This window comes from Protopterus annectens, chromosome 4.part1 (genome assembly GCF_019279795.1).
Source record: "Protopterus annectens isolate FY-2018-M chromosome 4.part1, PAN1.0, whole genome shotgun sequence".
NCBI lineage: Eukaryota > Metazoa > Chordata > Ceratodontiformes > Protopteridae > Protopterus > Protopterus annectens.
This window is the reverse complement of record NC_056734.1, coordinates 242,657,636-242,684,736: the sequence shown is the minus strand read 5'-3', so window position 1 is coordinate 242,684,736 and position 27,101 is coordinate 242,657,636.

The window sequence follows — 27,101 nt, the reverse complement described above, 5'->3', positions numbered from 1 at the left end:
TGGTCTCTTCCAATCACTCTTACCATATACTCCCCCTCTACTATTCTTTTCCTTAAATAAAACATGCCCCATCTTAGCCATATTATTCTAAGGCTAGGACTGAAATTAAAACTAACATTCAATGGCCATCTCTCTACCAACACACATCTGTAAACCTTCAGTTTAATGGGGACATCTGTCCATCCCTGGCCTTATTGTCCATAGTCAGCTTTATTCACAACCTCCGACCCACTCCCCCACTCTGACCCACAACATGCCTCATTTTTTCCTCCCTTAACATCATTCACTGCACTGTTATAATCGTATCCAATGTGATAGCAGATTTTCATGCTTGGATAAAGCTACACTATCCATATATAATTGTGCTAACACAGACCTGGCTAATATCAGAAATTAAACATAAAGACATTATCCCCACAGGTCATAACATTATGAGACAAGACAGAATACATCAAAGGGAGGTGGCATTGCGGTTATTTACAAAAATTCTCTTCAAATCAATCATTTAACCCAAACCAACCCACAGTTTTGTAACACAGAACTACTCATCTCTATTCTCAAACTCAGCAATAAAAAATGAATAATATTGATATCAACATACCACCAGAAAGCAATATCAAGGTAGCAAAAGGCCTCCTCTTCTGGATTATAAACATCATACCTCAAGAAAAAATAACACTAGATGACTTCAACATTCAACTGGCAATCTATCAATCACTAATAAATTCACAAATTGGACAATTGTGCAAGGTTTGACTCCCTCAGCCTCAATTGCCTACCTGTGTGACTCATTACAAGTCCCTTAACCAGACACCGCTCCTGGACTGAGTCTGAAAAAGGTCCATGGATATCAGTGCTCTACCACAGAAAACAAATAGAAATTAAATAAAATAAACACAATGCCAGAAACATCTGTATGGACTGTCTCTGCCTTTCCAATTCTATATAATAAAAGCAAGCAAACAGTTATAGATTGGATGCTTACTACCTCCTCCTCGGAACAAATACTCCACCTCAGGAACCCCAACTGACTCCCTAAGTGACCACTTACCTATTGCCATTAGAAAGAATACATATATCCAAAAAAAAAAACTCAGCACCTCAACAGAGTTGAAACATAAAAAACGTTATTGCCAACTCCCTATCTCAAATCTAAAGACCTGTAACTAGTCCAACATAATGTGATGCCATAACTGAATTCAGCAAGACCTTTTCAGCATCCTAGATGAACTTGACCCACTCAGAACAAAGAAAGTTAAATCAAAACCATCCTATTGGCTAACTAGAAACTCCAAACATCTTATGAAATTAAGAGAACACCTGAAAGACTTAGACCTCAACTAAAACACAATCAAACTTTGAACATTAAAAACACTTTAGAAACCATGCTAAATACCATTTCAAGTGAAACAAAACAATCTCAACAACTCAAAACCATTCTGGTCTTCTGTAAACCAGTCACTACACCCCATTTTCCACCAAGCTCTCATCTGACCTATCCAAACAAAATACCTTTGAGAACACAGTGAGTCTATTCAATGCATATTACATTCAATCAGTCTCCTCTCTACTGAACAATACCACCATTTCTCCCATTCAGTTTCCATCCCAGCTTAGTCACCACTCAGCTATTTCTCATTCAAACCAATTTCTCCCTCCTTTATAAAAAGTTGTCTTCTCAAACTTAAGCTAACCGCTCTCACACCTGACAACTCATCAGCTGAATACCTCAAAAGTGGATGCTATTCCTTTCCCAGTTTCTATTCTAATAAATGGATCCATCAAAGAAACCTATCTCCCAGTACTGCTGTAGACATTTCATATTCTGCCCTTGTCAAAGGTGGTACATCAGCCAAACTAACTACTATTGCCCTGTAGCTATTCTACCCCCTCCGCCAAAATACTTGAAAAATGCATTGAAACCCAACATTTCTGTCATCTAACCCATCATTCACTTGCCTCTCCATACCAATAATGATTTTGCCCTCATCACAGCACCAGATCAGCCCTTCTTAGTTTCTTATACACTGTAACACAAATAGAAATAATACAAACACCATATCTTCTTTGTTTTTAGACCTAAAAAGCCTTCAATACTATTTCCCACCATATCCTACTTCAAAAACTTGTCAACCTTGGACTGACAAACTTCTCACTAGCTTGGGTCCACCACTTTCTCTTACACAGATCATAACTAGTTAAATATTAACCTAATTTATCCTCTTTCTTCCCCTGTATCAGTCGGTGTCCTCCAAGGATCCTTTCTTGACCCTATACTCTTTAGCATTTTTATCAGTGATCTCTTTTTATCCAGTAAAAGTGCCTTTATCATACAATATGTATATGTCTCCACACTTATCTGGTGTGCTCAAGACTTTGACATCCTACAAAAACTAAACCTTCATCTCAGTACAGAGCTGGCTATCCAATGCTCAACTATTCTTCAATCCAAATAAATCTAATCTAATTGTCTTGACCCCAAGCAACTTTATCTATGACCTCCTTAGACCATGCAAAAATTGATATCATTCAGTATACAAAATTCTTAGGACTCCTTATATATGAAAATCTTAAATATGAATACCACATCCAATACATTTTTAAAATGTTTGCAAAACATACCTATTGTCAATTGTTTTTTTTATTGTGATGAAAGGAGATACTGCCAGCACAGCTGTCTGGAATTTTGTAAATAATGATATGTCATTTGTGAATATCAATATGATTTACATAAGATGCTTGTGTTACAACTGTATTAGAGCTGTATGTCATGTGCATATCAAACTGGTGTGTACAGACAGGTGTGTTAAAGAGATATATTGTAAGGTACTTGTGCTTCAGGTGTAACCACAGTGTGCCCTGCTGGAAGAGAATAGAAATGTACATGCACTATTGTAATTGTTTAAATGTATATATTTTAACTGTGGAAACAGGAATACAGGAGGTTAACTTCAGAAAAATAACTGAAATTAAATTACTTTATGGCTACACAATAAAAGCTGGTCCCCTAGATTTAATAAAAGCCATGTAGGCATAGTGTAGAGCCAACACAGAATGTTACCATGTCCATCTACACAGTTCCCCCTTGGCGGCACACCATGCATATTAATCATGGCATGTTGCCAAGCGAGAGCCATGAGACACAGTTATTGAATCAGTGTAGGGAGTGTGGTGCTAACTGTGTCCGCAGATGATTAACACACTCCCTGCACTGTCCAATTGTATTACAGCAATGTAATAAAATTTTTTAAAATTTGTTTTAAAAAGCATGTTTGTGCGGTGTGGAGTGCAGCAGTGCTAAGTGGTGCCGAGACACCTACCAGACATCTAAAAATAGAAACCGGATATATTTAATTAGTCTGTAAAGGTAAAGTTTAAGCATAGTTGAGTAGGTTTGCTCAGCACATCGTGGTGCTCAGCACTGCTTAAAGGTAGATTAGAGGTATATGTAAAGGTATAGCAAAATTTCACATATGTACGTAGCTAAATGGATAGAGTTATGGACATAGGTGCAGGGTTTGAATATATGGAAGAGCAAGCTACCATTTTTGTTCGGCATAAAAGTTATGTAAATTATTTTTAAATACTGGCCTGCTGCACTCAGCTAAGCTCTGCTAAGACTTGCTAAGCAGTGCATAAACAAATAACGTCGGCTAAAGTTTATGCAGTGCTTGGCATTGCTTGGCTGGTTTGCACACTGCTAAGCATATGGGTTTTAACACTGCTCAGCTGCACTGGTTTGTGCACTGCTAAGTGACACCCCACATTTTTAAATATTGCCCAATGGTGTATAAAGCAGGAAAACAGGTTAAATTAAGCCTAATAGGGGGGAATGCAGTATAATCCATTGGAGTTATGTCTCTGTAGGATACAATGGCAGGCATTGGAGAGGGTTCTCTCTTTTGGGCGTAGCAGTGCAACATTCAGGAGTCCAGGGTCATGGTCAGACTCTTTGTCAAAAACCATGAGGACCAACTGATGCAGGAAGGTTACCAGGGTTCAGAGTGTAAGGTGGAGGCCTGGGACCAGCTGGCAAGGAACCTCACCAGTGCAACTGGTATCCACACAGGTGAGTAGTCTCATCACAATCATGATGACCTGCAAAGATGGAAGGAGCTCTCTTGGACACCTGGGTCCAAGAATTCCATGCTGGGAATGTCCCACGTGTATGTAAGTACCATTACCTGTGTTTTACTAATATCTAATCTTGAATGTCTGCTAAACTCATTTGCATAATGGTGTGGTTCTCTCCAAACAGCTGCAGAGGAAAGGGCTTGCAGCATTGAGGTGCATGCTGGGTGCTTGGCCAGGTTGCATCATGAGTGTGGTGAGTACATATGTATTTTGCTATCTATAGTCAAATAAGCAAGAAAAGAGGAAAGCATCAACTGTGATTATGTATATACAGTAAAGATTGTATTGCAATGAATGTGGACTTACACCTGTACTGCAAGAATTGCATACTACCAACTGTAGTGCCATAAGCAAGGAAGACTAAAGCATTAACCGTAATAAAGTATATGCAATAAAGTTTGCAGTGCAATAACTGTGGAATTACAGCTGTGTTGGACCCCTGCATAATGACAACTGTTGTGCAATTTAAACATGAAATTATACCAGTAACTGATTGAATGTTTCTTTAATAAAGTCTGTTGTGCAATGACTGTGGAAGTAGGGTTGTTTTGCAAGAAATCAGTTATTAAAACTGTTCTGCAATAAAAGCACAAAATAGTATCAGTACCTGCATGAATGTATATCTAATAAAGTCTGTTGTGCAATAGGGCTGTTTTGCAAGAAATCATCAATTATTACAACTGTTCTGTAATAAAACACAAAATAATATCAGTACCTGCATGAAGGTATATCTAATAAAGTCTGTTGTGCAATAAGTGTAGGTTCAGAGTTGTTTTTTGCACGAAATGACTTATAACAACTGGTCTGCAATAACACATGGACCAATAGTAATACACCAAGGTAAATCGTGTACAGCAGGATTGTCTTGTTTTCACCATTGCATGTCAGCTACAAGCATTCAGGTTGTGAGGTATGGTGCTGCAGTAAGGTATAACAGTGTACTAGTTGTATACTGCAAATAATAACCCATAATTGGATATTGTTTGCTGACTTCACAGATATTTCAACACACTAACAATGTATTGTGTACACTTGAAATCTCTGTAGTAATGTATACTTTATCTATTATCTCTGTCATGCTTAAATGTCATGCATGTGTGTTCAGCTGTCACTGCAGTCAAGTATGAAACTGTAGTACTACTACTAGGTCATATTTTGGTGCCAGATGAGCTCTAGGCAAATATCAGTCAGTCAGTAATTAGCAGTGACTCAGTAGCTCAGCTTGCTAAATGCTCTGTATAAAGTACATTTTTGCCACACACAGACCAGGGTTAGAATCCAGTGCTATGTAAATCTAAATATTACAGTATCAGTCACGTAATGTTTACAGATATTCTCTCCACAGGAGCCACAGGTAAATGGGTGAAGTATCCCATATTATGAGTACATTATTGTGTGGTTGCCAGGGATGTCGGGAGGCATACTGACTGTACGCATTTCAGTACAGTTTATCTGGAGTGGGGGTAGAATCTGGCTGGCTGTAAGACCCATGATTGTGAAGTCAGCAGCCTGTTAGCTACAAACCAATGGCTGCTGATTGGTCCCGCTTTAGTTGCAAGAGAGAGTGTGAGAATGCGAGAGTAGACAGTCGACATTAACAGACAGTATATGGTTATGGTCAGTCTAATCTTCCAACTTCCACTGACTGACCTGGCATATCTTTATAAGTGTGTTGCTGCAGAGATTTGTACCTGAATGTATTCAAGTAAGTTTTCCAAAAAAAAAAAAATGCTACCGGTTGGTTATTTATGTAATAATGTCACAGTATACAATGAAGTGAACTAGTAGCAGCTGATGGTCAATTTCACTGATTTTCGCAACTTCGCAAAAGCATTGTTTTGTTTGGAGGGTGTTTCAAGTGCTTGCATAGAACTCATGAGCCACATGCTAGTATTGTGGCTTTTATTTGTCTTTTCCTCAGCAAACAGCTTTCTTTTTTTAAAATCACATTTAAGTTCGCCTACCATGGATGTAACCTTTGAGTGTGACTGGCAGTTGCAGACGAGCAAGACACGCACACCTCTCAACTGCCTGGTATCTGGTAATAATTAAGTACTGTTTTCCAATCTAGTCTAGAAATTAATTTAAGCAGCAGTGGTGTGTGGCGCATTTAAAATCTGACTACTGTAGTAGTAAAACCCACCAATGAACAAAAGACAATTATGCAATAGCAGTCGTATGTTTGAAACAAAACCAGCTACCATTGAGAAGAACACTAAAAATATGGTAACAACTTTTAAATATTTGGCGACTGTCTGTATCAGTTTTTTTATTAATGAATGATGAAGCACTTACCATATTTTTGGTGTTCTTTTCACAGTGGCTGGTTTTGCAGTTACTGTTGATGTAGTGAGTTCTTTGGTTGTTGTTTTTTTTTTTTTTACTACTTAAAATACTGCTGCCTAGAAAATCCAACATGGCTGACATATCTTTTAAGAATGTCAATATGTTCTCTTGTAATAGGCAACAACACTGGATGCACTGAGACAGTCATGTTTGCTTGTACACTTTTCCTTCTTTCCCATTTCAGCAAACTAAATAAAAAGTAAGATTTTCTGACCTCTGTGGTTTTTATGGAGGTAATATCCAAGCTGTCTAGGAGTATGCAAGGAATGAAGGATTCTTTCACCCTTGGACAGTAGATTAAAAAAGGTTGGCAGCTGACTACTCTGACTGAAGATGCACATTGTGATTATTTTAGACATGAAGGAAGGTTTAGTTCTGAGATTTGCCCTAACTTTGGGGAAGACTAGAAAAGGCTTATTATACAACGACCCCCCCATTAATATTCAAAAACGTGCACACTGATTGGTCAGCGTGCACGTTGTAAATCAGAGTTATATTAATGGAAAAAGGTTCGGTCGCCCGGACTTTTTCCATTACTATAACTCTTTTTTTACAGCAACGGAGAAAGCAAGATCTCCGTTGCTTCACACTGTCTCGCTATGTTTAACATAGCAAGACAGTTTGTAAAAAGCAACGGAGATCTTGCTTTCTCCGTTGCTTTTTTCAAAACTGTCTCACTGTGTTAAATGGGTTTAACATAGCAAGACAGTTTTGAAAAACGCAACGGAGATCATGCTTTCTCCGTTGCTTTTGCCCACACCTCTGATGTACTGTGTAGGCATACGCATGAACAGTACATCAGAACTGCTGCAGAATACCAGACAGCTGCGGAAGGGCAGCAAGGAGGCATTATCAATGCCATTATTTAAGAAAAGTAATTTTTTTTCTTAAATAATGTCATTGTATAATAACAATAACCCACGCCTGGGTGTGAGTAATGCTGGATTTACACACGGTTGGCTTTGTTTGGCCACTTGGGCTTCACCATCGTGACCAAACCACACCAACCATGGGTAAATCCAGCATTACCCACACCCAGGCATGGGTTATTACAATATTACACAATGTGTGGGGTACTAATACTCTCAGATCAGATTTCCATATTCACCCATCACCAAAGGCAGTAAAACATTTTAGCCCACACAGTACTCCATATACTCCAATGAAATGCTTATGCATTTCCACATCAGTCGAGGCTTGAGGAATATGCCTTTTTTAAGATGTCTCTTAGGGTTTAAACATGCATCAGAGATTAAGTGCCAAAGGGCATTCCCACACAAAGCATAAAAGAGCAAAAAGGTTTTTACATGAATATGTAAATACTGCTAGCTGTTAACAAGTTTCTACATTCTTCATCTTCTTTTGCTTCTTTGAATGTAACCCTTTGGTTACATTTAACCGTGCATTGTATTAATATCTTGTTTTTAAATCATTGCTTCCCTGTTATTGCTGCCACAGGGCAAATGAACTAAAAATGTAAGACTATCTTATCACAATGTGTTTTGGGCATGTCAGTCTTCCAGAGACTGAATAAAATGCATTCTATCTTTTACATACTTAGGTGTTTAAAATTTTAGCCTTAGTTAACCCAGACTAAGGGTGGGATTCAGTAATCTTCCGAGTAAGACTAACCAAGTCTTACTCGGAGACTGCCATTTAAGACTATGACGTCAGCGCGTCATGCATATGCATGAGGGCGTTGACTCAACTGGAAGGCTAACACAGAGCATGTAAGACTGTAGGGGGCATGTCGGACTGCCGAGCAGTCCAAATATCCATGCCCCTGCAGCCATATAAAGTGAAAATGACAAGTGCAATGAGCGAGTCCACTGAAATGTACACATAGAAAACAGTACACATCCCCACATACTAAACCCCTTTGTAATTGTAAAATGTAAACTATTTTTTTTTTATAATTCCCGATATAGCTGCCCGTATTTGCACGTGTTTGCGTGGGTGTGCCCATTGCTTAGCTGCAGTTAGCAATTTCGACATCGAAGAGCATAATAAGAAATGTTTATGCAAATCAAGCCCAATAGCGGCGTGGTAGAGCATTCACACAAAGAGGAGGCATTCCCGGTTCTAGTCCCATCACTCCCCTGTCTATTTTATGTTTTAAATTAGTATATAAAATAATTCCTGACATATATGAATGAAATTTTAGTAAAAAGCATTGAAATGGCCTATGTATTAGTGAATAAAATGTATATATATAAATATAAGAAGGTGAGCAGCATTAAGGATATTGACATATAATTGCCCATATCTAAGCAGCGTTTTACCTAGTGCAATATAATTGCCCATATCTAAGCAGCATTTTACCTAGCGCAATATTATTGCCCATAGCTAAGCAGCGCTTTACCTAGCGCAATATTATTGCCCATAGCTAAGCAGCGTTTTACCTAGCGCAATATAATTGCCCATAGCTAAGCAGTGCTTTACCTAGAGCAATAGGTTTGAGCAGAGCTGCGCACCGCGCTAACCAGCGCACCATCGGGCAACGTGGAGTAACATAGAGCAAAGTTGCCTAAACACAGCCACACCCCCTAGCCTGTCTGGACAGTAGTAAAATAAAAAGCAATGACAAGGTTCGAACCCGGGATACTGTGCACTATAATCAAAGAACTGCACCACTAAGCCATGACAGCTTAGCATAAACATGCACTGTTAACATACATATACTTATAAATGGAAGTTTAAGCATTGCTAAGCAGGTTTGCTGTTAGCCGAGAATTTTCAAAAATGGCCAATCACAAATAAGTGCGGGAAATGCGGCATATTTAAGCTCCATAGGCGGGAATACTCACCATAACTGATTGTAGCTCCCATCTGCAGTCAGAATGGCTGGTGCTGGAGAGGGTACTCACTTTCAAGTGCAACGCTGGGGCATCGAGGAGTCAAAATACATGGTTTGGCTCCTTGTCCACCATCATGAGTCAAGAATCTTGCAGGGTCAGTTTCAAGGGACGGAGTACAAAGCAGAGGCTTGGAACCGGTTAGCTCATGATCTCACCAGTGCCACAGGTGTCCCTCGGACTGGTGAGCAGGTCCATCACCACCATGCAGACCTGAAGAGATGGAAACAGGACCTACTGAACCGATGGATACAGGAGGCCCATGACATGCAAGATGCCCCACTACTGAGTAGGTAGCCATGGAATGAAGTATGTAAGACATTCTATTGTAGTCTATATAATGGATAGGTATGTCTCAATATCCCTTCATTTACTTCACAGCTGCAGGTGTCCGTGCTGCGAATCAGCAAGCCTATGCAGATAGGCTGCTAAGGCTGCGCCACCAGACAGGTTAGTAATTATTCTGCATTTATTGTTATATAAAATAAGTGACAGAGCCTGAAAAAAAGTGTTGTAGCCCAATAATAAAGCCATAAAATGCCCTGAATAATTTCTCTGCATGTACTGTTATATAAAATAAGTCAGAGAGCCAGAAAAAGAGTGTTGTAACCCATTAATAAAGGTAAAATAAGTCCTGAATAATATCTCTGCATGTACTGTTATATAAAATAAGTGAGCAAGCCTGAAAAAGAGTGTTGTAACCTATTAATAAAGGAATAATACATCTTGAATAAGTCTTCTGCATGCACTGTAATATAAAATAAATGAGAGAGCCTCTAGAAAAGTGTGTAATGTAATTCATAAAGGTATAATACTTGGAGTGTGTCCGTGTCACTTACTTTGAAATGTTGTTGTACTCTTGCATTATATAAACAGTACTGTTGTATTAAGTGCTGTCAACCCACAGTTGGACAGTCCCATATAAAGTGGATGAAGGAAGTGCCAGTAGCTGTGTCCTCAACAGTTGGTTAATGGCTGGCATGCATAGGTAAATCTGGCACACGAGTAGCTTGTTAATGTGTTCCCCAGAAATGTGAGTGTGCTGCTAGAAATGTAGGGGGCTGTAGAAATATAACTGAAAATGTCATGTGAACACATCCAGATATGTAGATATATAAATAGAAATAAAATATATAACTACGTAGCAGTAACATCTGCATCCTGGACAGTTAGTATGTCAGATATAGGTCAGGTATATAGTGAACTAGCCAAACCCATTGCACAACCTAATGCACGTTGCCTAGTGTAATAATACATGTAGGGGATATACACCTGTAGTCAATAGGAATGTAGTGTAAACTATAAGTATTTAAAAGATGTTAATGGAGGTATCTTTTTACACCCTACTGTATGTGCATAAACAATGCAATTCCACACCTCAATGGGTATGTCTAATCTCAAAACATTTGTTGGGACATATGTCCTATTGTTCTATAAATATCTTCGTTTAATTTGATGCATGTGCCCTGTTCAAACACCACAATCCTGGTGGCCTGTTGCCACCAATCATCCCTGCATGCTGTTGGAATGTCCACTGTCATTCAATATATGCATGTGTTATGCTTGCTGTTCAACTGTTGGAACCCTGGTGTGTTGGGTTAATGGGAATATTACTGCATGCTGTTGCAACTAATTTGGAATGCTGTTGTCTATGTTGTAATTAAATACACCTAAACACAGAACGTATGGGAAGGCCGGTCCCAGCGGACCCGCCTGTCCCTCCTCGGCTGGCGATTGCACCTGGCACCAGCAGGTCCAGTTCCCAGCCCGGGCTCCCCTCCTCCATTGGTCTTGTGCCACCTTCGCGTGGAAGCACTGCAGGGGATGGAGCTCATCCCCCCATGCAAACCTGGGCAGAGAAGGGCCACCTGTCACCCTCTGAAGGGTCCGGGCTGTGGTGTGTAGGGAGATCCAGCGTTCAGTCGCTGATCCCCTATGTCAGCTCGAGGCAAGAGTGGCGTGACTCATGAGTGAGCCTGCCCCTCCTATGCAGCCCCCAGCACAGCCACCCTCCGGGCTGTGAAGGTGCAGTGGTGACTGCCCATGGGTGGGGATCTCAGTTCCACTGTTACCATCTGTGGGCTCATGGGCTTGCGATTTCCAAACATCCTTCCCCGTCAATTGTGTTCACCTACCCCATGTGTCATATTCCGCCCCTGTATGTGTCTTGTTTGTCTTGTCTGTTTACCTCCCCAACCTACCTCCCCAAATATACCTACTTCCTCTACCTCACATTCCACTCTCACCTGAAAAAAAAAAAAAGGGCAGTCTGTTCACACAAAAAATTACACCCCATACATAGCTGCCCATTTCGCACACATGTCCGCTGGACATGTGAACTGATAATTATAATTGGCAGTACAACATACTTTGTTGTCCTCACCCCTCTCTCAGGGGTGGAAGGTTTCAAATTTCACTCCAAATTTCTAACATATGCACAGCCGTTGCTGGTAAAGAAATGGGCAGCTATGGACATTCCCTACACCCATCCTGCACATCCCGAGCTGGTTTCCCTACTGTCTTTCCCTCTTTGGGACCATTTTTCACCACTTTCCTATCTCCCCATTTTCTTTTCTTTCAAAGAAATTAGCACGGGGGTTAGTGGGAGTAAGCACTTTTAAGCAGTAGTTAGTGGGTTTGAGCAAGTGTGCGCATGTGTGCGCTTAGCTAAGTATTGCTAAGCTTCGCGCAAACCTGCGCAAACCCACTTACAACTGCTTAAAAGTGCCTTAGTCACTCTGCATGGCAGGGCTCTTGTTCTGCTGAGCAGCAAAATAAAACACTTCTGTCAGTCTCGAACGCTGGACCTTGGACAAACTACACTGCTTGAAGTACCACTAAGCCACAGTAGACATACAACAAATTTGTGCTGTAATAAATATATCATGCATTACAATGAGTGAATGTAAAGGGAAAATAGGAATGCCATAACACAAATCTTGTTCTGTGGATCTTTACCAGCAGTTGTTGTGGAATTGCATGACATGACTGTGAAAAGAGAACCAGCCATTCTAGCAGGAAATAATGTTACAGTAGCACTTTACAAACCCCACACAGTATCAGAGCAGGATAAACACTGGCATATTTGAATAGGGCAGAGGCCATACTTCCCATCTGTGACTGCTTTTCAGGGATGTCCCTGATTCGTAAACAAATGTTAGCTGTGTCCCTCAGAATCCCTCTGAAAAGTACTGACGTTAGGCAGAAAAGTGGGGAATTACACTTAATGAATAATGTCAATAAGTAAGAGTAGACACTGCTTGCATGTCAGAAAAGGTGTATTAATACATATGCTCTGATTCTCTCACAGTCTCAACTTAATGTCTGTAATATATTACAGGTGTACCTCACTTATATGTACCTTTCCCTGAGGCTGTTCAATATATACCTGAGTGTATCAGAGGCCTGGCAGAGGCAGTAACACACAGGCATTTCAGCTTTTCTGCTGTTACACACTCTGCAAATAGCTTTGGAACAAGTCCCACAAGCATATCCTTATGTAGGAGTACAACACAGAAATATCAAAGGATGTAGCCATGTACTGGTAGCAACCAACTGTGACAATGCCATTGTGCCAGTGCTGAAAAGACTGGTGTGGTGCACAGACAAAGAATAATAGGCTAACCTCTGGATATGTCCACAGGTGGGAGCTATGCAGACAGACTACTTGTCTTGATAGAGTAACAGGTACACAGCAACCCTGTATGTTCAGCAAGATAAACATCACACAATAATATATAATGCTCTCTGTACTTCTGCACCCCTACCCAAAAGAACAATATACCTGTGTATTCAGGCTCTACCAAGGATGTAGGTAGGCATACTCAGTACTGAAATTTGTATAGTTGTCTTGAGCAGCCTGTGCTAATGTCAACACAAATAAACCACAAACTGTTCAGAAGTGAGTTAATTAATATTTACAGTATAGTAGTTCACAAACAGTTCATGTGCCAGAAGAATGCATTGCAATAACTACTTGTCTATGGCAGTTAATTGTCTAATTAGAAAAGAAAGTACATACTCCCATGTATCTTGTGTAAGCATTTAGAGGGGTGAGTAAAAGTCTACACTGACAAGTGTGTACTAGAAGCAGCAACATTCAGGTTTGAGTACAACATGCAAATCATTGGCTACAACCCTAGCTTCAGATATAAGAAGTATACCAACCTTCTAACGGACACAATGGTGTCCACAGCAAACAAGCATGGGCCCCACTTTGGAAAGCTGAAAGGGCTACGCCTACCTAACTTAGCATTTTATAGCATTGGGCTGCTATGACAGTGAGTACTGCAATTACCACACAGCAGGCTGCATGCAATTAGTAAATGGTGGGCACCAATTGGTGCAGAGGCCATCACATGCACATGTGCAGAAAAGCAGGCTGTACTTGCTGTCCACACATGCAATAATCTCATTGCAGCAACAGAGAGAGAGAGAGATCGAGAGCGAGAGAGAGACAGAACAGAGACACAGACAAAGAGACAGAAACAGACAGACACAGAAAAATAAAGAGCAACATCAACAGACAGAGAAAACCCCCCTCAAAAAAATTATTTCCTTTAAAAACAGATGGAACAGAGAAATACAAAGGAAAGGTATGTAACATATATGTATTTGCTGGTATGTAGTAGATGTTTCTGAAGAGTACTCTACATACTCTGACTCATCCATATGTGGCAGCAGTACATATCTATATGTATCTGTACATGTGCATAGGGCAAGGGACATACTGCAACTGTTTGTGAAGTGTATATATATATATATATATATATATATATATATATATATATATATATATATATGTTTTTGAAGGTTGTTATGTGCATATTTCTATGCAGGTTGTAGTATGTGGCAAAGAAAACAGCATGCAGTGCTGGTATATGACATGTGGTGGTTAAACGCTGTAGGTATGCTTCATCAGTTTTGCAGTGTTGCAGCCAGTGAGGTCTGCTAAAGCTACATGGGCTGAGGACACTTTCAATGCAGTCTGCACAACACTGTGCAATATTATTACATCACTGTATATCTCACAACTGTCACATAATTGATATTCCCACCATGAAAAGTGGACTGTATATGTGCCTATATGTACATCTATATGTACAGCAATGGATGTTTATATGTATGTGTGTATGTATGTGTGTGTATATATATATATATATATATATATATATATATATATATATATATATATATATATATAGAGAGAGAGAGAGAGAGAGACGGGGCATACTTACTGTGACAGGTGCCTGGTGACCAACGTATGGACTGAAGCTCAGTGTTGACACTGCAGTGCCATCCCTTCTTGCCAAAACACTGTACCCATTAACTACCACATAGGTGGTAGTCTACCTAACACCGAAGGTGTGATAAGGGAACATGGGGCACAGGTGGACAGTAGCCTCCCCTTTGATAATCACAGTGCCACACTAGTCATGTACTCTGTCTACGTGGTACACGTCATCACAAAAGGTGTGTCATCTAGGGAAATATAGGTCAGTGTTCCCCTCTACTCATCACACTTAAAACCCATTACAGAGTACAATGCCCCATGTGGTATGTACCTCACATGACAACTACAGCAACTGGAAAGAACACAAACATACCTCACAAAGAGTAATACCAGCCTCAAACAGGTGCCCTATGCAGACCGACTCACAAAGCCACAGCTAGACTGTGTTGCATACCGCCTACCCAGAGGTGACCTCTGCCTAACATACAGAGCTATGTCACACCCATAGCTGTTGGACATCCTCCACGTAAACATATTACAATCCCTCCCAGATACACGCTCTAGGGCCCTAAACCTTGTCAGCTCACTAAACAGCACATGCTGGAGGGATAGATTCCTATCTCAGAGACATGCCATACTCTGGAACAAACCACCTATCAATAGCAAACAAAGCTCCTCATTAGCAGTTGTCATAAATACTCCTGATGATTGGTTGGTAGATAGGAAATACACCCCGGGAATCACCTCTGTGGCTCTGGTTGACAGGGGAAAGTGAAATTAAATTATATGTGTGTCAAAGGCCAGGGTAGTGTATGGCTAGGCTGCTGTAGGGCCTAGGGCCAATAGCGTATTACCTACCTATGACACGATGCACACACACATGTACTTAGTGCAATAATTGCTATGTGAGGTTGACTGAGTGTGATGGTGAATGTGTTGGTGAATGTGTGCAAGGTCTGTAAAGGTGTGATAGCTTAGTGTGAAATTGTTTCTGTCATGGTAGTTTGTGTCCTAGCTGTGATCCCAGCAAAAGATGTGTATGCTACTGCTAGGCAGAAAAAGTAATATGGCATACAGTGTGATGTAGTCCCTTGTTGTCGACTGTGGTATCCCATTGTAGGCTAAAGCAATACGCGTATGCTTAGTGTGTGGTACTGCTGGTGAATCCAACTCCCATATGAGCTGTAGTACTACCTGAAGCTGTAGGCCTAAACAGTACAGTATGGTGTATGTTCACATTGCTTGGAAACACTGTTTTGTGTGTACCCTGTAGTCCTCACAGATTACATACCTCAGGCATAAGGTTTTGTAAATAGTGACACACAGTACTGTATGGTACACAGGTAAAACTCATCTGGGTTGGCATACATTTGTGTGTTGTATGTATGTCTGATGTGTGTGTAATTATGCCTGTACCATGCCCTCAACCATATGTGTGTTACAGAGTATGCATGTGTATCTAGCAACATGTATAGTCTAGTACAGCAGTATGCCACCTAGATTAACAACTGTGCACATATGTTAGGCAGGGGTTTGGCATCAATGACTAGGGTGGTATACTGGTAATACTGTAATTATACTTTACATTCATTGCAATGGATGACATCTTTCTTTATGCATTAGCTTGATATATACCTCCTGTGGCTAGGTGGTGCATTGTGTCACATAGAGTGTGCCATGTACTGGTGCATAGTCTTACATACTGGCTTCTCTTTGCTGCTGTGCAGAGCATGGTTTGATATATAGAGCATGCCAGGCACTGTCAGCCAGTTGTGGCCTGAGCACTAATATGTGGTATTGAACTTGTGTATCCTCTGGCAACCAATCGGATGCTAAATATGGCAGTTAACTGATATGTGTACTTTAGAATGTTAAGTGTGCCACATGACTTGCTCACACATCTTGTTTAATTGTCTTACAGGGGCATGTCCCACCAAAGAAATCCGTGTTATACAGCTGCAGAGGAAGCCAAAATGCACAGCAGCCTGGTGCAGCACTACACCCTGCTGTTCTCTACAAGCAGCCCGGACCAGCTTCAGCGGACTGCACTGTGGCAAGATCTTGTTCGTCGGGTAAATGACATAGGCATGCATAACTGGACATATGAGCAGGTACGCCATCACTGCAGTGATTTAATTAGACATGCCCGGCGGCGTGCGTCTGATATCCATCAACAACAGCTTGCCACAGGTGGTGGGGTAGCCATTCATCCCCCCTCACCAGAGTGGAGGAGCTGCTCATAAGCGTGGTGGCTCCTGGCCAACAACAGGAACAGCAACTTACATGTGTCATCATGGAGGCCGGAGCCACCCAGCATGTTGACATGGAGCATGCAGGTAACATGACCTATCTGTAGACTACTGTTACCTGTACTGGTAGATTATGCATATGTGAGATGTGTACTGTGTGTTTAGCAGTTATGCTGCATAGTATTGTGCAATACTGATATTTGGAATATAATCTGTACGCCTGTGACTGTCGACTGATATACTACTGTAGTTTAGCAAACTCACAGTAGCAATGGCACAGTTGTGGCCACTGACAAACTGTCTCATATTCTTGTAGGTCCCTCTGGTGTGACAGTGAGGCAGCCGGTCGATGCTGGTGAGTGTGTTATAATTTTAATATTGCTAATGAAATGTGCATGTCATAGGTGAGGTGTAGGCCATGTACATGTAACACACCTATGCATAATGCATGCTGTGCATGTTTGCTGTGAGACTATGCACATCTCAGTAATGACAGTAGCTGCCTCAATCACATGCAATACACAGAGCATCACACACAATTGTGGCAACACCGTACTGGACATTGGATAGGCATAGTTGAAACACATGTACACAACATACACAACTTTGTCATACGCAGTACACCTTAACATGCTACACATAGTGTATCCAGACACCCGCTGTAAGGTCACACTTCAGTATCCCACATGTCATCCACACAGCACACATAATATACCTGAGAGGTAGAGGCCTATCATGGGGCTGTGCAACACACTTCAACACATAACACTTTCATGTTAGGCAATGCTCCCTATTGGGCACCTTACAAACCCATGTAACAAGAGGCTGTGTAATTGTGACTGTAGCGACAGTACTGCAGTTCAGGTATAGCATGCTAGGTGGCAGTCTGGCACACATTAGTAGCCGTGAGTAACCACATGATGCATGATGATGATGGCTCATGGCACTACACCCATCCAGTTACAGTGACCACAGTACTACATATAGTAGTCATTGCTATGCACCTCACTGTTGTGTGTGTGCAAACATATGCACCTATACACAATATGCATAGCAATCACCATTTGTACAAAGTGACACATATATGTCTTGTAATGCTATTGAGTGTATAGGTCACATGACACACGTTGGGTATGTGTGATGTTTAATGTCGCAGTCATGTTGTAGCATGCCATGTCATGGCTGGCACTGGCATGTCCACAATATGTCCTACACTTACCATACCCATTGTACAATGGCCATGTTGAGCCATGGTATTCCATCACGTATACATGCACCACTCATCCTCTGTGTATACATAGCATGCATGTGCTAAACCTGTGTCCACAATTATCTGCTACAGACACAGACACTGTAATCAGAAATGGATATCTATGTGACACATAGATACACATCCAGCCATGGTATGTATACCTGTGAGTGATGGTGCACAGGACATTGTAGACCTTTTAATACTTGCACAGCAATGTTGTGTCCATGTACACATTGCGTTCCAGGGTGAGGCCAATCACTGAACAACAACACACATGCATCAAACCCATGTATACTGTTATTAACACAGGCTGTCTACACTTGCACTGCATGGTCTTGAGCAACAAACTTTCTGCATGCTGACATGTGTGATATGACTGTTTGCCTTGTGATACTGTAACCCACCATCAGCCACTATTAAGTATGTTTTTGGATTGCTGGTGGTGTGTGTGGGTATCTGCTGTAGTGAAAAGTGTATTTGTGTGCATGTGTGCATGTGTTCATGTGTGCATGTGTTCATGTGTGCATGTGTGCATGTGTTCATGTGTGCATGTGTGCATGTGTTCATATGTTCATGTGTGCATGTGTGCATATGTTCAAGTGTTCATGTGTGCATGTGTGCATTTGTTCATGTGTGCTGTGTTCATGTGATCATGTGTGCATGTGTTCATGTGTGCATGTGTTCATGTGTTCATGTGTGCATGTGTGCATGTGTGCCGACATCATGTACAGGTCGTAAAGTGTGTTTCCTGTCTCCCTCCCACAGGTGCTGTGTTAGGGCTGGTTCACTGCAGCAGGGAAACTGATGTCACTGAGCCACATAGTGATAATGAAGATAAGTGTGTTGAGGCACAGGCGTGTTTGCCAGGGTCTGTCATTGGGCCACCAATCGGCAGTACACAGCTGTCCACCCCATCCATGCATACAGTCATACTGCCAATACATCCATCGCCAATGCCCATAGCTGAGGGACAGCGTACAGTTGGCATTGGCCAGGACAGTGTAGTATCCATCGCACATGCATCTCAACACAGCAGCCATACCCAGATGTCTGGAAGGGTACCACATAGGCAGATGTCCAGGGGTTCTCGTAGGAGCACTGCTGCTCATCATGCCACTGGCAGATGTGCCACAGGTCTGACAACGTCACGCATGTTCCAGGCTGTCATGGAGGCACAGGCACATATGGAACGGTACACCAGACAGGGACTAAGGGCACAGAGGGCACATAACACCGTCGTCATTGACAATATCTGTGACCTAGCAGGTGCTATCCGTCATTACACCGAGGTCACTGATAGACATTGGGGAGAGACATTAGATATCCTCCGCAATGTCATGTCCATGTGTCAGGACAGTGTGGGATGGTTAAGACGTCGACGTGGATGTCTGCCAGCAACATCAGCAGCTGGCAGTCGCCGCGGACGTCCCTCAAGCCACAGCCACTCCCATAGTGCCAGTACCAGCCCCAGCAATGTTGGGGGTGGGCTGTCCATAGAATGTCCTAGAAGACCACGTGCATGTGGCTCTGAACAGTCCCAACAGGGACCTGTGTCCAGTGTACATCCATCCACCTCTGGGGATAGTACCCAGTCTGGCTTAGTACCTGATAGTGTCAGTAGCACCCCTGCCAGGCACAGGTACCGTATCCATGGCCAGAAACGGTGATCTGTAAAGCCTCACAGGTACAGTCTGTTCCTGTCCCACAAATACTCATATATGGCTGCCACATGGTGGAACTGTGTGCATGCAGACACACACACATACTCCAGACACCTAGGGCTAACACATACCCACACACATTACAACAACATTGGCCCATTCCAGTATTCTTGCCCCCACACACACACACACACACACACACACACACAGATACATGTCAATTGGATGGCTCTCTGTAGGCCTCTGGCAAACCAACAACACACCCTGTGCATATGATGAAACCTGTGCCGCCTACGTCATCTGTAACATCGATGCAGGAACAGGCTACCATGGTGCTGATGCACAGGGTGTCTATATAGCAGTATAGCAATGCTAGCATGTTGTCAGCTGTAGAGTGTAATGATATGCTTGAAAGTGTAGCTGAACAGGCATGATGCATTAAAGCTATGAGTGTCATTGTAGTGTTGTTTACACCAGTGTTGGTTCCAATTGTGTATTGTCCGGCCATGTGCCCCTTCACTGATGTGTGCAGTATTGGCAGCATGTGTTAGAGAGTGGACAGTATGTGTGGGATGTGTGTAGCACAGATTTGCAGGTGTACAGTTGTGAACATGGTGGAGGTGCACTGTCTGCATGTATGTGCATAGTGGACACATGGCCAGGGTGACATGCTCTGTATTACACAGTAACACTCCATAGTTTCTATTGGTGGCCAGTATGCATTGTACTACACACATTCCGGAACCTGACTACACGTGTGTATGACATGGTTTGACACTGTGCTGTGGTTGATACTCTTACTATCTGTCATTGTTTTGCATTCTGGTGATATACATCACTTCAACAGCCTGACCATAACCAATTGTTAGATGATGTCTTGACAACCAACACACAGATGTAGGACACACAGCAACATTTGGATCCTTCAGGCACTATACAATGCCAGTAACCACTGGTATTCACCTGCACCCATTACTGAGACTACTCCTGTTTGGCATATAGCTCTCTTAGGTACAAGCAATCACAGTAGGGATATGTCTGTCCACGTCTGGTAATGCATACTGTGGCCTATAATGCATTCTCCAGATGACACACAAATCCTCCACAAGGGTATCATACAGACAGATGCCTGTTGTCAAACCCATGCTGTAAAGCTATAAGCCAAACTAAGCATAATCATCCACCTTTAAGGAACATATTATCCCCACAGTACCACATAGGTAGTAGCCACCAACATGATGAACAGGTACCGATGTGTACATGCAACCAAGTGTTATGTCATCTCTCCTTTGTTAATCACATTTCCAAAGGTATTTTGGAATCCCTTGGTGGATCACATAAGCAATAAGGGGTCTGCATGCATATCCACATAGTTTGTTCTACACCTGTTATTAATAGTCATCATTGACAGACTTTGCTGCGTTTGAACAGGTCTGACATATACCCCGGCCATAGACCCTCACTCACACATTTCATTAGGAACCGTAATGACTCTGTGTGACACAGATGACCTAGGCCAGGGATCACTGCAGTGGCTGGCCTTGTCACAAGCATACAGATGTGACCTAAGGTCTGGGAAGCAGCAGCACAGTCTGGCAAGGATGACAGCTGTGTTCTTGAAGAAAGCGGGGTTCCCACACATGCAATCATTGAGGTAACATGTACAGAAATGTATTTGACACACAGCTAGCTCATATGTGCAATGCATACTGATATGTCCTACAGTGGTAAAAGCAAAATCCACAACACATTGGCCAACAGTGTCACAGACATACAGCACACGCACTCATCAAGTGCAGGATTCAAACCCCTATCTAAGTACTTCATGATACGAGAAGCGTACACATTAACACGATGCACTATACAGATTATTGGGAGTTTTCTTTCCCACAGGTATATCTGTAGGATGGTGACATCATCAGACTTGACAAAGGTTAGATTACCACTTTTAAGGTGTTTCACTACTCTCCTAAAAGATTGTACCTTCACACAGAGAACATACACACACACACAGTTGTCCAGTGCAGGATTCATACCCCTACCTCACTACTTCATGCTATTCGAGGACTATGCATTAACACGACACTATACAGATTATGGGGAGCTTTTTTTCCACAGGTATATTTGTAGGATGGTGACATCCTCAGACTTGACAAAGGTTAGATTACCACTTTTGAGGTGTTTCACTACTCTCCTAAAAGGTGATTCCTTTCCAAGGAGAGCACACACAAACAGTTGTCCGGTGCAAGATTCAAACGCCTACCTAATCACTTCATGATACGAGAGAAGTCCACATTAACATGACGCACTACACAGATTACTGGGGGCTTACTTTTCCACAGGTATATTTGTAGGATGGTGACATCATCAGACTTGACAAAGATTAGATTACCACTTTTGAGGTGTTTCACTACTCTCCTAAAAGGTTGCTCCTTCCCAAGGAGAACACACACAAACACACAGATGCCCGGTGCAGGATTCAAACCCCTACTTAACTACTTCTTGATACTAGAGAAGTACACATTAACACGACACACTATAAAGATTACTGGGAGTTTTCTTTTCCACAGGTATATTTGTAGGATGGTGACATCATCAGACTTGACAAAGGTTAGATTACCACTTTTGAGGTGTTTCACTACTCTCCTAAATGGTTGTGCCTTCCCAAGGGAAACAAAGTTGCTCGGTGCAGGATTCAAACCCCTACCTAACTACTTCATGATACTAGAAGAGTACACATTTACACAACGTGCTATACATATTACTGGAAGCTTTCTTTTCCACAGGTATATTTGTAGGATGGTGACAGCATCAGACTATACGAAGTGTGTTACATTAGGTGACATTAGATGGCCTACATTGAAGGAATGTCTAAACACTTTGTCCATGTGATCATCAAAGGTGAATTTACTATCTATCTGTGTCCCCAGGGCCATAATAACTTTCTCCGTACATGCTGGATTACCACCTATGCGGTAATTTGTGTACACTTTGTATTACCCAAAGGGGATGACTATGCATTCTTTGCCATTCAGCTTGAGGGCATTGTTTTGACACCAGGTATCTGTCTCTGTAAGACACTTCTGGAGGATGTCTGTGTCAGCTGTACAGTCAATTATGGACCACAGTTTCCAGTCATCTGCAAACCTGTTCAGCCTTACACCTGCCATGCTTGCCTGTGCCTCTGAGCAGTATCGACTGAACAGGTGAGGTCCCAGGACCAAGACCTGTGTGATGCCATTTGTGACTGGCTTAGAGTTGGACATGGCACCCACAACTATGAACATGTGTGTTTGATCTGTGAGCCACTTGGCCACCCATCCTGTGACATAGCTGTTCATGTTCAAGCTGGAACACTTGTCCATGATGACGGAGTGCGGAATGGTGTGGTAAGCCCTTAGTGAGGTCCAGGTGGCCTGTGTGGACTACTTTCACCTCCATCTATGTTCATGATAACTGTTTTAAATAAGTCAACTAGGTTTGGGAGCCAGGTTCTGCCTTTAACAAGGCGAAGTTGTGTAGAGTCCAGTGTCTGGAGATCTCCAATGTCTCAGTGTATGGGTTCCATGACGATTTGCTCAATAGCTCTGTAGACCAGGCTGAGTACACATGTCGGGCAATGGTTTCCAGGTTCTGTTTTGGCACACCCTTTGTGGAGCTGGATGACTGTTAGTGTATGCCATTCTTTGGGGTACATAGCCTGTGGTACACTTGAGTCTGGACAGTGAATGTAGGTGAGGGTATAGTTCCTTATGGGCCTAGTGTGAGACGCAGCCTGGGACAACTTACAGTCACATTGATGCTATGGTCTTAGCTTTGGTGAGGGCTGTCTTTACCTGCATGTCCATGATGTCTGTGTCTCTGCATTCTTCTGTGATGGACACAGGCCCTTTTGGGGTGATGGGGGGGGGTTTACACTGCACCTGTCCCCCTGGGTGTGGGCAATGAAAGTTGGTTTGGTGTATGTCATTACTTTTGTCAGTAGCTGACAGCATATTTGGAAGTTGACACCTACATGTCTGGTATAGCTACCAAAGGCTTTGTGGTTGTTATTCTCACATTCCTTGGCAATTTGTCTTTAGAAACTGTCCTTGGATTATTTTATGAGCGATCATTGTTTCATCCTAATAATAATCAGTGATGCCTTTCCTTTAGTGAAGTTGGCTCTATCAGGTGTTAGTTTCCTCCTTCTGTTGTTTAGTTTATTTATGGGCATCGACCACCAGATTGCTTTCTTATTTTTGGAGGAGTGCATCTTGGCTTTATTTGTGATGTTTCGATCCATACATCTCTGTAGATGCTGATAGGATGCACTTGTAAATGATTTGGCAGATTGTATACCATTATCCTATAGCAAGAGGGCTTTGGAACTTTCCACTTTGGTCTTGGGAAGTGTGCAGTTTGCTTTTGAAAATGTCTTCACAGTGGTTTCATTCACTGGGTGTGTGGGCGGGATGTGGATGTCCAGTGTGATTACTTAATGATCTGATATTACCAGCGAGGGGTTTATCTCTGTTGTGGAACACTGGTACCCCATGTTGGTGATGATCATGTCCAGTATGTTGTCACCTCTAGTGGCCATGCTGACCAGCTGTTCCAGGGTGTTAGAGTTTCTTAACTCTAGAACACATTGGGCAAAGGACGTTGTATATGAGTAATTCACCCACTCAATGTTTGGGTAGTTGTAATCTCCTCATATAATGGTGTTTGATAGGACCTTTATATTTGCCATTGTTCTCCAGCATACTGAGTGAGGTTCCTGAGACAAGGTACATGATCTGTAGCAGGCTACAATCTGATGGGCAGCTTTGCCCAATGTTAGTTGCACTTGCATGGTCTCCAAGGCCTCATGCTGTGCCAGTAACCTGGAGGTGTGGATATCCATAAGGTAAATGGCTACACCACTTCCTTTTGTATGTCACTTGTGGTCTTGGGTCCAAAGGTCAGGGTGATTGTGAGTGTTTTATGTGGATCATAACCAACAGCTGTATGTTTGACATAGCTTTGTATGTTAGGCAGTGAACACTTCTGAGTAGGCGATATGCAAGGGAGTACAGATGGAGCATTTTGCGATGGTCTGTGTAGGGCATGTATTTAAGGCCACTAATGCTCTTTGTGAGGTATTTCTGCTGGCTTTACAGTTGTTGTGGTTGTCTTGTGAGGTACATAGCAACAGTGGCGTTGTACTCTTTTATAGATCTAGTGAGTGGTGAGTAGAGGGGAACAATGTCCTCTTTTATTCTGCATGAGACACGTTTTGTGTTGAGATGTGTCACGTAAGAGGGTTTCCTGACTACTGTTGGAATGTGCTTATCACAGTTGTATCCACTGTCCACCCATGACCCAGAGTCTCTTATCACACTTACAGTGTGAGGTATACTACCACCTATGTTGTAGTTCTTGGCTACAGAGATTTTAACAAAGGTGATGATAATGCACCTTTTGGCATTGAGCTACAGCCCATGGCTTGGACAACAGCCATCTGTCTCAGTGAGGCCCTTTTGTAGGATGTCCACATCTTTAGTGTTTAAAATGATGGCTCCTAGTTTGCAGTCATCTGGAAACTTCAGTAGCCACAGAACTTCCATGTTAATGTTTACTTCAGGGAAGTAGATACTACACAGCCTGGGAAGTTATCTAGTCCCATGGCTGCCGTGATACTGGCTTCGGAGAGTGTTTTTTACCTGTGCAGCTGTGATGACAGCAACTTTGCAGTCTTACATTGTAGACATGTGCTGTTTCATGGGTGAGAGGGAGGTAAAGTTAACACTGATCCTATCTACCAGGATGTTGCCAATATCAGTTGACTCTGTACATTTAGTGCCATTGAGCTGTAACTCAGAACAGATCTGAGTGTAACCATGACATGGACCTGTCTGTTGGGCAGAGATCTCCTGTGTAGACAGTATGCAACAGAGTACAGCTTGGGTTACATTCATTCTTGTTGCATGGGGCAACTATTTGAGGCCAGTAATCCTCTTGTTAAGGTTCTTCATTGGTCTTTCTAGTTGCTGAACATGCCTAGTCAGATTCCTCGCAAGCGTGTTGTGGTACTCTCTGACAGGTTTGATGACTGCTGAGTAGTGGCAACCTCCTTTGACCTAGAGGCACAGACCTTGGCAGTTTGTGTGTACACATAGCAGGATTTTCAGACCACTTTGTGAATGTGTTTCTGGAAGAAGAGATGACTATACACATTTGTCCATAGATCCCTGATTATCACATCCGTATTTAGCCTAAGTGTGTGAGCAGGCCCAGTATGACCTTTCAGCATCTTCCTGCCTGACATTTGCTTCATTTGTTTAAGTGTGTGAGCATGACCAGTATGACCTTTCAGTGTGATGCTGAATGAAATCCACTACATTTGTTGGAGTGTGTGAGCACGCACAGTATACACATTTATACTATATGTGTATGGTAAATCAAGGTGTATTTTTACAGCAGGGTTCACCTTTGTGTCATAGATCAACAGGGATCATGCTGTGCCTGCAGGGCTTCCATGAGACACTTTGCATAGACCTTTCAACATTTCTACATACAGGGGGGACAGCTATTCTTTGTACATTTCTACCCGTGGGTACACTGGATTGTTACTGTGGGTGTATATAGGATGTGGGTTTCACCTGACACTTATACACATTTGCTATGCCTGCACTGCTATGTACAGGACACCATTACAGTCTGTACTGTTGCCTATCGTACTGGCTTGAGGCATACTAGTGTACTACCGATCTTAGCGTCCATTGCCACATATATTAGCTTGTGACTTCATAGCCTACACAACCCACATCACAACGCCTGGCCTGATGTTCTCTGTCTGCATAGGCGTGTGGGTGAGTTTACCCATTTGCCTCATTAGGGGCATGATACAGCATTGCTTTGTGTTTGCATTAGTGTACAATTGTCTTGCTGTGTCTGTACCACTGTAATACTATCATGGCTTAGTGGTTCAGTACTGTGACTGTAGTGCACAGTATCCTGGGTTCAAGCCGTGTCACTGCTTTTTATTTTCATGCTGGCCAGACCAGACTGCTTAAGGAACAGTAAAGCAGATATGAGCATGTTTAACTGACTTTGCTCAACTTTGGCCGACCTTGGCCAACATTGCACTAGCAATTTTGTTTACATATACTAGATATTGGTAAAAGCTGCTTAGCACTGCTTTATATTGCTTAAAACATGGCAATCATGCCTCAGGTGGTGCTGCAGGGCTGCCTATGTCGGATGCACATACTACACTCCCTATACATGTTTGGAAACAGGTAGTGTCAAGTTAGGCATCCCTTTTATTTTATGTGCAAGTCAGTGAGAGGTATCATTTCCAGGGTTCCTACTGAGCCAGTGTATGTGCTATGCATTGCCTCTTTGCCA